General features: G+C 39.2%; 1 long non-coding RNA gene across 1 annotated transcript in view; it reads right to left on the bottom strand.

The window, feature by feature from the left end:
• LOC144378581 (uncharacterized) overlaps positions 1-14,103 on the bottom strand; it is a 39,269-nt gene extending 25,166 nt beyond the window's left edge. The window contains exon 1 of the long non-coding RNA XR_013440407.1: positions 13,995-14,103. This is a non-coding gene — a long non-coding RNA (uncharacterized LOC144378581). The remainder of the gene's footprint in view (positions 1-13,994) is intronic.
• Positions 14,104-14,423: the final 320 nt, after the last annotated feature.

Genomic DNA, 14,423 nt, shown 5'->3' with positions numbered 1-14,423 from the left:
TATACATTTTAAGAATTTAGAAATAGAATTTATGATCTCAATGTATACTCAAGTCTGGGGCCCTGTAAATGTTAGAGGTGAGCCTGCTGTGTATGGAGAAAGTAGATGGGTGAAGTTTGAGCCTAGAATGTGAAGCAGAGGGGAGGAAGGAAGTTCAGGAAAGCACTTACCTACCTAGTTAGTGGTTTCAACTTAATCCTGAGGGCAGTGAGGACAGAAAGGAACTGTAGCTGGAGACCAAGCCAGCTTTGGGTTGGTAGCCCTCACATGATATGCGTCCATCTGCTCTGTCTCCCAAAGAAATACCAGATATTTTCATCCTTTCTTCTTCCCTTTGCTTTCAACCAAAAGCAGGAAAGAGAAAGAGTAAGGTTGACTACTCAGCTGAAGAGAACCTAAAATCACACGCTGGGAAAAACCAAGCAGCCAAGCCAGAGCCAGGAGTACCCAGACATCAAGGACAGGATGAGAGTAAGTCAGGGCAGCTAAGTCATCAGAGAGCTATGGAAGACCTAAGGCACAAAAGATAGGGCATCCTTGGAATAAAGCAGGCTTCACCTCCAATCCTTGGAACACTCTCAGGAGCTGCAGACAACTCAGTTACTGCACTGCTTCCCAGAGCCGGGTCCATTGAACCATGTGTTTAGGTCTGCAGGATGAGTCTCTTATACCACTGGCCATGCAAGACTGCATATACTATAACTGAGGGAGACTGGACAAACAGAATCTTCCTTCTGTAGATTTTTGAAGTAGATATTTATCAAGTTTTCTTGCTAAAAAAAAAAAAAACTAATTTTCTCATGGGGAATTATCCTTCCCATGTGGTTTGGGGAGAAACAATAGCAAACCAGCAGATTCCAACACCATCAATAAATAGGACATCAGTATGACAATCCATCTTTTGATTACCGCCCCATTCCACCTGGCAGCCACCTAGTAGGGATCTCGACCTATCAAACACTCACAGTAAGACAGTAAACTTTGAGCCAGTGAAACAAGAATATGAGACCAGCTGGAGTATAAATTGTTGCTCAGCAGTCCCTGGGGTGTCCAGAAGCTCTGCTGAGATAGCCTGAGGAATGCCAAAGTGGATTCTTGACCAGACTGCCCCAGGAGAACGATCTTGGAGGTAAAAGATACTGTCCACCTTTGTCTCAAAGATGGACCTCCAGTCTCCTAGGAGTTCCTTTCATCCTGTCAATAAATCCCCAAGTGCTTCCATAAAATCCGCCAACTTCCTTTCCATGTCATGAGCAGTTCTTGCCCTAAGCGGTGCTTGCCAGTAAGCTTGAAACCCTGGAAATTGCTGCTCAGAATTATAAAAACACAGATTTTCACATAATCACAGTTTACACTTGGAAACCAGTGGGTTCTCCATTTTTAGCTAAGTATATTTGACACAATGCAACATTATGCATCTGAGTTATCTCCTCCAATTCCAGGGTATGCTAATTGTCACGGATCCCCTTGACTCTCAGCTTACTCTGAAACAGGGGTCTCTGAAGGAACGGGAGCTATTTTTTTTTTTTTATTTCCCTGGAGCCCTGTGATTACTGATACTGTAAAAAGAATGAGGGTAATCAGTTTGCTGAGGAAGAGAAGCAAGGTCACTGTCCCTTCCGACAGCCACTGACAAGCTCAGGCAGGAAGTATCAATGAAAGCCGAGAAGTCAACTCACGGGTACTTGGGCCTTCACTGCTGGCTACTGATCACACTTGGGCAGAGTTTGATTAAAAATGTCATTCTGAAAATTATAAAAGCATACACATACATATGCTCACCTCCCTCCTCCTCTTCCTTCTCCAGTACTCACAGGAAACACATATCTGTGTTGTCCTAAGACCACTTACTAATTAGCATGTTTCAGTTAGCACATTTCACGGAGGATAGGGAGGATTTCAAAGAGATTCCTCCCTTTTAAGTTGAGACAGCTGGTGATAATTACCAGGCAGGAAAAGAATGTGCAAACAGATCACTGAGAAGTCCTCATCAGTGGAGCAGAAGAGGTCTTGGGTCCTGTGGTAGAAACCTCTTTCCCTGGGTAGAAGGAGCTCCCCGCTATCTACATCTTCACTTCCCATCAAGCAGCGGACCAGTGTCTTCACTCTGGAAGGAGGTGGGACACACGGCCCAGGAGCACAAGATCAAAGGTCATTCCACAGCATGCATGCAAATTTTACAGACATGCATTCTAAACTCTTTCAGTAAATTATGACACTCTCAAAGAGGCAGAGAAAAATGGAAGCTGACTATGGTTTCTTCCTTTCGAAACCAACCCCAGGCTTAGTGACTCAAAGTTCATCTTTAAAATTAGTTTAGTGTTGCTTTAAAATAAGGGCAAACCAAATGATGCCTGGTAAGGAGAAACAGAACCTTGACCTATGGTTTAGTCCCACCTCTCACAGAAAGAACATTAGACCAGAAATTGACAGATTCCTGACATATCTAACTATGAGACTTTGGGAAGGTCATTCAATTTTTCTGAGCCTCAGATTTTTAATCTCTAAAATGGAAATAATGGGACCTACCACTTAGGACTGTATGTGAAAGTTTTAGATTACTATAGAAATATAATACATAATTGATTGAATCTCTAGATATATACTAGATAAGGGTAAAACCGGGGCCATCTTTGTAATGTGATTTCCAGCAAAATCAAGGTAACCCCAGCCACATGGAAATATGTGAGCAACCTACAGGCGTTGGTTGTCCTGGGTGCTAAGACTCTGTAGAGGAGATAAAAGGCTTACGGGATGACTAACTAACTGGATTTTAGGAACTGACTCTACAATTACAAACAATTATGCAAAAAGTAGAGCAGAGTGACTTGGGGTAAAGATGCTGAAGTCACACTGTATAGTTTCAGGTTCTGCTCTACCTTTGTGACTCTAGAAAGTCACTTGACCCCCAATTATAAAAGGGTGACCATCATGACACTAACTCACAGATAGCTGTATTGTGAGCATTAAATGAGATATAACACTGCACAATGCTTAACAACTGATAACTTTCTTCTCAAAAAATATCAGCATTATTATCACAAAGACAATGTTAGTATTAAAATTATAGGGTGGAGTAACAAGTTCATTTTACTTAATTATTTTTATTTGAATGATTGCTACTATTAGCTAATGTGTACATAGTACACATACTGTGCAGTTTTTATGCATGTGTATTCAATTAAAACTCATAATCACCCTATGCTAGTGGGTGGCAGAAAGAGGGCATAAACCCAGTCAGAAGCTTGGCTCTTTTGGGGGAGGGGGTATACTGGGGATTGAACTTAGGGGCACTTAACCACTGAACCACATCCTCAGCTCGATTTTGTATTTTAGTTAGAGACAGGATCTCACTGAGTTGCTTAGTGCCTTGCTTTTGGTGAGGCTGGCTTTGAACTTGTGATCCTCCTGCCTCAGTCTCCCAAGCCTTTGGGATTACAGACGTGCACCACTGTGCCTGACAGAAGCTTGGCTCTTAATCACAGCACAAATTAATGTGTGCCAGCAATTGAGGTTAGGAAAACTGTAAAAGTAAACTACTTGCTACAATGGTACCTTGTACAGCTGGATTTAAGTGCGAAAATGTTATGCTTGCTAGCAAGGCTGAATGCCCTCCCACTTACAAATCAGATGGCAAATAGATTTCATTGCCTTGACATTATAAAGTAATCATACCTTGACTTATCTAAAGCATTATTAATTCTTTTTCTTCTTTATAATTTCTATTTTCAGGAAACTGAAAAAAATTCTGAAAAGTAAAGGAAATATTTCCCCATTCCAAATATTCTACTTTTAAAGACAAAAATAATAACTTAGAATAATGGCAAGATAAATTTGATGAATCAAACACCATTGAAAACCCACTTAACACCCACAGTCACTGTCTGTCTGAAAAGTCCCAAGTTCTATCATTTTTAACAAAGCCTAAAGATTTCACTTGGCTTTTTTTTTTAATACCAAAGAAAAATAAATTTCTGAATCATTGTGAATGCTTTTTGTGAAGCATCTAATTTTTTAGAACAGTGAGTAGACCCATGCCCTGCAAATTATAAAGAATGCTGATTGCTTAAGTACTGATGAAAGCAGATGGTTGGAATTAGATGATATTCCATAAATGGGAAACATAGCGATTTTTATTCATAGGCTCTTTTGAACCTAGGAAGGCATACCTAGAAGATAATTAGTGGCTGGAAATGATGGCATAGATTATGCATAAGACAGTTGTACCGGTAACAGAGAAGGAAACAGTTTCATGCTTAAGGTATGTAGAAAGCCAGGGGTGGTGGCACACACTCTTAATTCCAGTGACTCAGGAGGCTGAGGCAAGAGGATCGAAAGTTCAAAACCAGCCTCAGCAACGGTGAGGTGCTAAGCAACTCAGTGAGACCCTGTCTCTAAATAAAATACAAAATAGGACTGGGGATGTGGCTCAGTGGTCAAGTGCCCCTGAGTTCAATCCCTGGTACCCACCCCACATAAAAAAGATAGAAAGCCTGATGAGTGACACAAAGAAGAACAGATACAGAGAGATCTCTAAACAATGTCTGGAGTCATTTAAAGAACACAGACTGTGTGCTCTGAGTGCTCTGAGGTCACATCAGCTTGTTCCCAAACCTGCTCTCTTGTCTTCTTCCTTGGCTGACTGTCACAGTTTCAGACTTAGCCCTGCCCATCCCTTGCCAACCACCTGCTAACATCCCAAATCTGTCCTCTTCTTTATGCTTGGCTTCTTCTCCTACTTTTCTTTTGTCCCCAATTTTTTGAGTCTTACATATTTCAGACACCTGATTGCAAGTCCTGGGCCAGCTCCTGGGAATACACATTTGGTTCCCTTCCATAGACCCTTGCACATTGAGCCAGTATTATTGAAATCAAGTTCCTGCTATGTAATGATTCACCAGGTCTTCCACATTCCCGATTTTTCTCCCTCAGGAAAGAGATTGAGAATAAGGTCTATGCTTCCCACATCTTTTTGCCAGTGAGCGGATCCACTCCATTACTGTGCTTGATTATCTACAGTCCCACTGTTTTCAGCTTGTCCATGCCATTGATATGGCTATGAAAAGAGGTATAATTAGATTTGGGTGTTGATGCTGGACATTGCAGAACCAATACATTGCAGTATTGACTCTACCAAAATCAGATAATATCTGCAACTTCTAAAGGCAGATGGAAAGCTACATCATTACAGTTAATTCCTGGGAGGTTATGAACAAGGTTTTGAGAATCCAGCAGCCACTTTCTAGTTGATGAGCTATTAACTTCTTTAACTTTGTTTTTTTTTCTTCTGAAAGACATAAATAATAATCGTATCTATCTCACAGAGTGTTCTTTATGAAGAGAAGGAAGATAATACAGGGGAAAGAGAAAACCCTCAATAAATATATGCCACTAATATTGTGGTTAATTAATTAAACAAAGATTCATATACATTTTAAAGATGAAATGGACATGATAATGATATACAGTGTGTCCAGACTTGAGATTAGTTTTCCTAAATACATGTATTGAGGACTTAAGTTTCTTAAAATTAAACGGGATACTCACATATAGAATATTAGAATTTGACCCTTATCTCTTATCCAATACAAAAATAAACTCCAAATGGATCAACTAGAAGAAAACATGGGAAACACTTCAAGACATCTATATAAACAGTGATTTTTTGGGGGGACAGGACCCCAAAAGCACAGGAACTAAAAGCAAGAATAGACAAGTAGGATCATATCAAAGAAACTTCTGCATACAAGGAAACAACCAACAGAGTGAAGAGAGAAGATACAGCATGGGGAAAGATTTTTGCCATTCATCTGACATAGGATTAATATCCATAATATACAAAGAACTTTAAAAACTCACTGTGGATAACCAAATAATCCAGTTGAAAACTGGAAAAAGGATCTGAATAGACACTTTTCAAAAGAAGAAATTCAAACGGTCAACAAATGTATGCAAAAGTCCATAAATTTATTAGCCATCAGAGAAATGCAAATAAAAACTACATTGAGTTATCATATTTTTTAATCAATTAAAATGATTATTATAAGAAAGTCAAAAAAATTGCAAATGCTGGAGAGAAAATGGAAAATGGGAACTCTTATACACTGTCGGTGGGAATATAAATTAGTGTAGCCATTATGGAGAACAATATGAAGTTCCTCAAGAAAACAAAAATAGAACTATGGTATGATCTAAGGATCCCTCTTCTGGGTATATATCTGTATATATCAAATGACATCTGTATACCAAAAATACACCATGTTTACTGGGGCACTATTCACAATAGCTAGGATATGCAATCCACCTAGATGCTCATCAATGGATGAATAGATTTTTAAAAAGCACACACACACACACACACACACACACACACACACAGAGATACAACTTATAAAACAATAGTCCTTAATCTTGAAAATGGTGTTTATCACTGTGACTTTATAGTCATCCAGACACAATTGAGAATTACAGCTTTCCCACTTCTTAGTTAATAGGCAGAAGACAAGTTTGCTAATTTCTGGAAGTTTCAACTTCCTCACTTGACACAAGAAGGGAAAGTAATTCCTACTTTTCAAAATGGTTATAATTGCATGTATACCCCCAAGCAGTCAATGAATGACAGCTGTCATGATTTCTGAGTCCTCTCTCTTCCTGATTATTCTAAGGGACATCTGCTGTGTGATTTTAAGATAAATCTTAGCAGGAAGGTACACCCCGGGAAGCTTCCTCAGCTCTGCCTTTTCATCTCTTCAGGGGCACTCCTTCAGAATTGAGGCACAAGTGTATCTTTGGGAACAGACTCATGTGGGAGAACTTGGAAGAGGCAATTTGTGGACTCTTTTTCTACAGTGTTGGCAGAATGTGGGTTGTCATCACAGGATGGGTATTGTCTTGCTTCCTGCAATCTTACAATTGTCTCGCTGTGACATGGTATTATTTTCGTTTCCATGATGGGCTGATTATAAGGTAAAGCTGCTCTGCCTGACCAATGTGCCAGGTGCCGGCTCTAACAATTCCAAGTGTTATTCCTTTAAAAAAAAAAAAAATAGAGATGTGAAGGGAAAACAAGGAGCCACCAACCAGAAAGCACTTCAGACCATACCACAAAGAAACCAGATGCTGCTAGACTGTCTTTTGTTTGGACAAGTACTTTTTATTCTTCCTTGGGATCCAGTGTAGAATTCAACTGTTGCCTGCCCAATGCAACAAAGTTGACAATTATTTAGCAACATATGGAACCAAGAGTAGTTCTTTTCTCCACAAAAGGGGCACTGAAAGGCAGAGAGGAAGGACATAAAGCTGTACAAAGACCAAAGTAAAATCTAAGTAGTTCAATTCATTTTTTTCCCTCTACACAAGATGTAGAATTGAAGCCAGGAACCCAATCCAGCAACTGAAGCCATTTTATAATCCAGCCTGCGCCAAGCTATGAAAAGTTTCAGAGATATAATCATGACCAGGATGAACATGGAAACATAAGTCCTTGGCATCAAGAGCCTGGCATTTTAGAAGTTTAATGAGCCACCAAAATAATCATAATGATTATAAAATAAGACTTGAACTTTCAAAAAGAGAATCACAGGCTGGGCTGGTGGCTCAGTGGTAGAGCACTTGCCTGGCATGTGTGCAGCACTGGCTTCGATTCTCAGCACCGCATATAAATAAGTAAATACATAAAATAAAGGTCCATGGATAACTAATAAAATTTTTAAAAAGAGAGAGAGAATCACAAATGAAGTGCACTTATCGTAGAAAGAGACATCAAGAGGAGTCGTCATTGTAGCCCAGACATGAAGAATGGATAGAAAGATGAGTGCTTCAGACTGATAGACCGGAGGAAGCTTAGTGTAATAAAGGACCTGAAAGAAGTCACTACAGCAGAGTGAGGAATGGGGAAAGCGACTAGATGAGAGTGGAAAAAGCCAGGGCCCTCCTCCTGCGGGGTGTTTAGGTCGTGACTCATAAAAGAGTGAAATAGGAAGCATGGAGCAGCTTTTAGAGGAAGAAAGACATGTTGAGGTTCAGACAGCCTCCCATAACAATCAGAGGGCAGCTTCTCCAGATGGCTTACAGAGGCTCAAGTCTGGGCTCAGCCAGGTGTTAAGTGGGTGACTTTGTGTTTCCTCATTCTCGAAGAACAATAAGAATAGTACCTACTCAATTATTTTAGAATTTAAATGAATTATTTCATGGGAAACCCATAGAACAGTGGATAAGTCATAATAAGTACTCAATACAATATATATATATATATATAGAGAGAGAGAGAGAGAGAGAGAGAGAGAGATACTCAGATACATACATACATATATACCATATATCTGCATAAATATAACTATTAAGTTAACATTTTTTTATTATTTTAAGGTTATTGCTCTTGCTGGTGTGTGGATAAATAATTGGAGCACAACAAAAAGCGGAATCAGGAAGACATATAAGGAGAGTATAGTTAGTAAGATAAGATGGGAATGCTGAAGGCCCAAAATAGCAGGGTGATGTTGTGCCAGTAACAAAGACATGGGTTGATATATATTGTGGTCATGAACCAGCCAGAACTTCTGATGGATTCTCTATGAAAGTAAAAAGAAGGAAGATCAAGAATGGATCTTACACTATTCAAAATATTCAAAAGGTAGGAAAAAAAATTCCAAATGTCCATCTCTGGATGAATGGAAAATCAAAGTGTGCTACGTGCTATTGGCCCTCCGATTCCTTGGATTCTGAATCCTCAGGTGGAGCCAACCATGAATCAAAAATATTCAGCAAAAAATGACATCTGAATTGAATATGTACAGATTTTTTTTTTCTTGTCATTAAACCATATACTATTAAAAACTATTTTTATAATACTTCTATTTCATTAGGTATTATTAGTAATCTAGTGACAATTTAAAGTACACAGAAGGATGTGTGTAGGTTATATGCAAATACTATGTCATTTTATATAAGGAAGTTGAGAACTGATGATTTTGATATCCTAGAGGGGAGTGGTCCAGGAATTCCCCAAGGGCACCTAGGGATTACCATACATACAATGGAATACTATTTAGTCCTAAAAAGGAACAAAATACTAATACACGTTTCAATGTGGATAAAATATCAAACATTGTTCTAAGTGAAAGAAGCCAGACACAATAGATCACATATCACTTGATTCCCATTTATGTGAAATATCTTATCCAGAATAAGTCAATCCATAGAGACAGTGAACCCATATTGATGGTTGCCAGGGTCAAAGGGAGGGAAGAGAGAAGTAACTGTATGACGGGTATCAAGTTTCCTACCAGATGAAATATTTTGGAATCAAATAGAGAAACAACATTGTGATTGTACGAAATGCTCTGAATTCTTCCCTTTAAAATTGTTAATTTTATGTTATGTGACTATCAACTCAGTAGTTTTTTGGATGTAACGGGTTTTAGGTTTTCTCTTGACCAACTGGATGAAGATATTCTCAAGTCAGATGAAGAAAAAGGGCTCAGTGTTCTGGTTTGGGGTTTTGGTTTGGGGGGCAGGGTTCTGAGTATGCGATTTTTGTGATTTTTATAAGTGAAAATGTAAGAAATAAGTTAGATATAAAATTTTGAAGGTCAGAGGAAATACTGGAACTTAACGCATAGATCTCAAAACAAAAGGAAATGATATAACTACAAAAAGAATTTAGACCTAGGACAAGCTTTGAGAAATGCTGACATCAAAGAGAAAACCCAGAAAAGGATACTGGGAAGTAGCAGAAAATTAAGAAAATAATGCTGGAAGCCAAAGGAAAGGGTGCTTCAAGCAGGTGGAGTTTCACCTCTGACAAATATCACTGAGAAGTCAAGAAAGATTAGCAGGAAAGAGGTCTACTGAATCTGGCAACCTCACGTTGTTATTGAACTTAGCAAAGGAAGTGCCAATTAGCAGAGGTGAAAAAGTACATTGGACCAGGTGGAAGAGTAGAAGGAAGGTAAGGAGGTTAAGGCATTTTGTTTGGATAGTCAGGAATTTTTGTGTATAAAGGAAAACAGAAAAATAGGGGAGAAACTTATGTACACTCATGACAAAATATTCCTAAGTGTTGGGAAATCCTGGAACTTGTTTGTATGCTAACAAGTGAGACATGGTTACTAAGGGAAAGCAGGAATAAATAACTTAGGAGCAGAGATAAGCCAAGAGGTAATGAGATCCAGAGGACCAGAAGAGGAATGGTCCTTCTGGGAAGACGAGAATCACTTCCTTCATTGTGGAAGAAGGAAAATTTTGGATGCAGATGCACCACGTTGGCAGGTTTTGTGGTGGGAAGATGAGTGAATTCATTTCCAGTGACTTCTATTTTCTCAATGAAGTATGAGTCTGGGTCATCAGTAGGAGGAGGATGTGTGGGAGGTTTGAGGAAAAAAGAAGATGACATGGTACAGTCATCTCAGAGAGATGGAGAAAATAGGATTCCTGAGCAGTGTGGAGTGCCTGTTGGAGGTTTGTGAACTCTGAATCAGTCATCTTGGCTTTGTGATTCTTCTCCAACAAAGTTGTTCCTTGGTTTTGAGCAAAGGAAAAACAGAGAAGAATACCACAACCCTAGAATAGCCTTTATGATTCACCCCAGACCTACCATATTCTTCCTGCTCACTGGGTTTCTGGGCACTGAACACAGTTTAATAAGGCCATCTGTTAAATATAGAAAGGGAGGAACATCAGCAACAAGATTTTTGTGTGTGTGTGTGCCTGGACAGCTGATGTTGGTAACAAGTTTATGTCCAAATCCTTGGGGCCAACTAGCCCAGTGCATCCAATAGGAACCATGGTCTTGTAGCCATACTCACAGTGATGATTGGCCACCATGAAAATTGCCATGTGAAAAAAAAAAAAAAAAAAAGGCCAAAGTTATTTCAGGGCTAAAAGCATAACCTCACTAATTCAGTATGAGTTAGATCTGAATTACAAGATATGTAAGAGATTTAAATGCAAAGAAATGAATTTGTGTTTCCTTCCAAGTATAATGCAATAATGCAATCCATCCATTTGCATCTAAATTGTGTCAAAGTAAGTTCTAAATACACGAAGTCCAAATTCATTAACTGGTAAAAGAAAGTGAGAAGAGAAAAATAAAGACCCCAGTAGATCCCACTGAAATAACTAAAATTAAAAGTAGGATAAGAAGAGAGGATGAACTTTCATGGTGTCAGAAAAGTCTTTCTCACGGATAAATTAAGAAAGACATTGTAGCAACTCACACTGTGGTTACCGGAGCAGATGCATTCCCCCGAGCTTTCCTATGGGAGCCCTCCTGCCCCTGTCTTTCATCACACCATTTAGCCAGGCTTTCGTGTCCTCCCTTGCTCCTTGTCATCTGTCCACACCTGTTTCACCGTCAGGAATCCACTCTGCCTTGTGCTCCGCATGCTGAGGTGTCAGCATAAAGAACGTTCTAGGAAGATCTTCTTTATTACACTCAGCCGTGTTGATGCCCTGTCTTTTCTGGAGTATTCTTTCTGAGCAGCACATTGTATTTTAACTATGTTTGGGCGGGGCAATTATCAAATATATATTTCTGCTCAACATTATGTTTCCAGCTCCTGGTATGTATCTTAACACTCAGAGACCACATAATCCACATAATCATGAAAGGAAAGGGAGGGAGGGAAAGAGGGGAAAGGCATTTAAGGAAGTGGGAAGAACAACAGGAAGAGGAAATGCTGTCTCTCAACTTACAAAAGGTCTTCTCCTTCCTTTGAATTCCTAGGATATTGTTTCCATGTTCTGCAATGAGTCACTTAAATATATGCTTCTCTGACACTTGGATTTTTATAATGTGTAAGTAGTATATATAGTGGCCACTGGGTGATTATATAAATGAATATGACTCATGCTATTTACATATAAGGATATAAGAAAGACCACATGCTGAGAGTGGCATCAAATATCCCCCCCAAACATGATAAAACTTGTTTTAGGGTCATGACTGAACTGTCATTCAACATGTGCCTTTTGGTGGAATAACGTAATCCTATATGTCGTGAAATGTTACCAAGGAATTTCTTCTTACTTCTCCTTCCAAGTTACCTGTCACTCATTGGTTCACATTTAAATTTTAGCAATTCAAAGCAATCCATCATTCCTCAGAGGCCTTTCCTATCTTGTAGCTGCAATGTTTTCTTCTCAGGATAAAATTTCTTCTCTTTCAAGATCCATCAAATCTTTTACCTCACCTAGGAATCTTCCAGCATTCCCACCTCTGGCTGTTCAATGATGAGTCCCCAAGTCACAGTAGGACTGTGTCTCTTTCACCTCTGTATTCTAGACCTTAGTGTATGGGTTGAAATCCAATAGCTAAACTACTAAACAAACATCTATGGAACTGAGCTATTTTTTTATTATGAATCTGCACTCTTCATGATTTCATAGAATTCATTCAGCTTTTCTGAATGTTCTTTCCAGGTCAGTTGTCATAATTTATAATTTGATCACATTATGAGAGGCATAATACCTACCAGAAATAGATTTTCAAATTAAACTACCTTTTTTTTTAATTTGGCTTCATTATGAAAGCCTGCATCAGATGTTTTATAAAATTATCCATTCCTGTAAAATTGCATTCAAGCATATCATACCCATTTTTTCCACAGAAAATGGTATCAGCATCCACCATATAATGTTTAAAAAATGGTAATAAATGTGCATCTTGAAGATAAGAATAAGTGCTTTTAGTACAAGGAAGGACTGATTTATTTTATTTCCCATCACTCTTTCCTTTTTTTCTCACCCCATTCCTCAGATCTTACCAGTTTCAGCCCTTTATTAATCTCCATTTTCTGTATTTTGTTTTTCCAACTACTGCTGATATGTAGGACTTGCACAGATCCACTCAGAGCAAGCATGGGTTCTACTTTTGCTGACTCCTTTTCTAGCATGAGAATTTAGGCAGCAGAGACTATAGACTTGGGACATGGACTTGTGTTCCCAGGTTCCAAATATGGCGTCAAATCAGAAAAGAGTTGCACTTACGAAACTAAAGAGAGTCTCTTTTCTTTTTTGCAGTACTGGGGGGTCAAACCTAGACCTTTGTACATGCTGGGTACTAAGCTACATCCTCAGCCTGTCCCTCTCTCTTTTTTTCAATTGAAAAATAAAACTTGTATTTCTTTGTGGTGTAGAACATGATGATTGATATATTTCCATTGTGGAACAGCTAAGTCAAGCTGACCGTCTTCATCTTTAAATGACTTCCTCTGCCATTCTTAGTGCCAAATGCAGAAGATAAGGTGAGGGAAAGGACAGGGGAAAACATGACCCCAAAAAGATTTTCTGCTGTGACATCATGAGAAGAATGAATTAAATTGCACCTGATAATGCCAAGCCCACAGAAGGAAAAAATGGGAAAAGCTAAGAAAAAGCCATGACAATCTCAAGGTCTATCTCAAGAGCCCTTCCTCTGTTGGGCTAGAGCCAGCTGAGCCATTTCTGTGGGGAGCCATCTTCAGGGAAGCTGTGACTCAAAAGACCTGGACAGCAAGGATGTGTGGGCAAGGCAATGAATTATGATTTAAAAAAAAAATGACTACCAGAATGTGGTGGTGACAGCAGAACTTACTGGCACCTATAGTCAGAAAAACTCATTCATTCACCTTGTCAAGTGTTATTTATGAGGCACTGGCTGTACCCAAATCAAAGCCCCTAAATAAGCATCATCTTCCAGATTCTCATAACTGCATATTTATATAGCTCCTAAAAGTTCTTTTTGTCTCTTCTCTCTCCCTGTTCCAGTCTATCCTACACACAAAGACCAGGAAATTCCTCCTCCCACACAAGAGTGGTTAAAAGTACAGGTTCTGGAATTAGACTTCCTGGATTCAAATTCTGACTCCATGACTTATTAATCCTGTGATCTTAGGCAATATTACCTAAACTCTCTGAGTTCTGGTATATCAGGCAGCTTCCACTCAACAGCAGAAATAAATGTCCCCAAAGTCTATCTAGTTTTAACAGTAAAGGTAAACCTCGCTCACACTCACGTCCATCAGAAGAGCCCTTCCTCTGTTGGGCTACAGCCAGCTGAGCCATTCTTGTGGGGAGCCGTCCTCAGGGAAGCTATGACTCAGTCTGAGACCATGCCCAGCAACCTCTCCAGTCCGTAACCAAGGTTAAAGGGACAGCCCTCCCTGAATCAAGCCAGTGGCCGAGGGAAACCAGACAATGCTATGAAAGTTTTTGCTTGGAAATGTCACATGCCAATTTTGCACTCACATTTCATTTGTGAAAACAAAGATACAGGACTGGGAGGAAGAGGGAAAAGAAATTATGTTGAAAATATAATTAACTAGACCTGGATTCCTTGTCCACAAAATGACTTCCTTAGTACTGCATCCACCCACTTCTCAAGTACAAATATTAAATCCAACAAAATCAAAACATTGAAATATTATCTTGTCATCTTCTGCCCA

Source organism: Ictidomys tridecemlineatus, chromosome 6 (genome assembly GCF_052094955.1).
Source record: "Ictidomys tridecemlineatus isolate mIctTri1 chromosome 6, mIctTri1.hap1, whole genome shotgun sequence".
NCBI classification, from domain to species: Eukaryota; Metazoa; Chordata; class Mammalia; order Rodentia; family Sciuridae; genus Ictidomys; species Ictidomys tridecemlineatus.
Note: the sequence above shows the minus strand (reverse complement) of the source record. Positions and strands in the feature narration are given on the sequence as shown.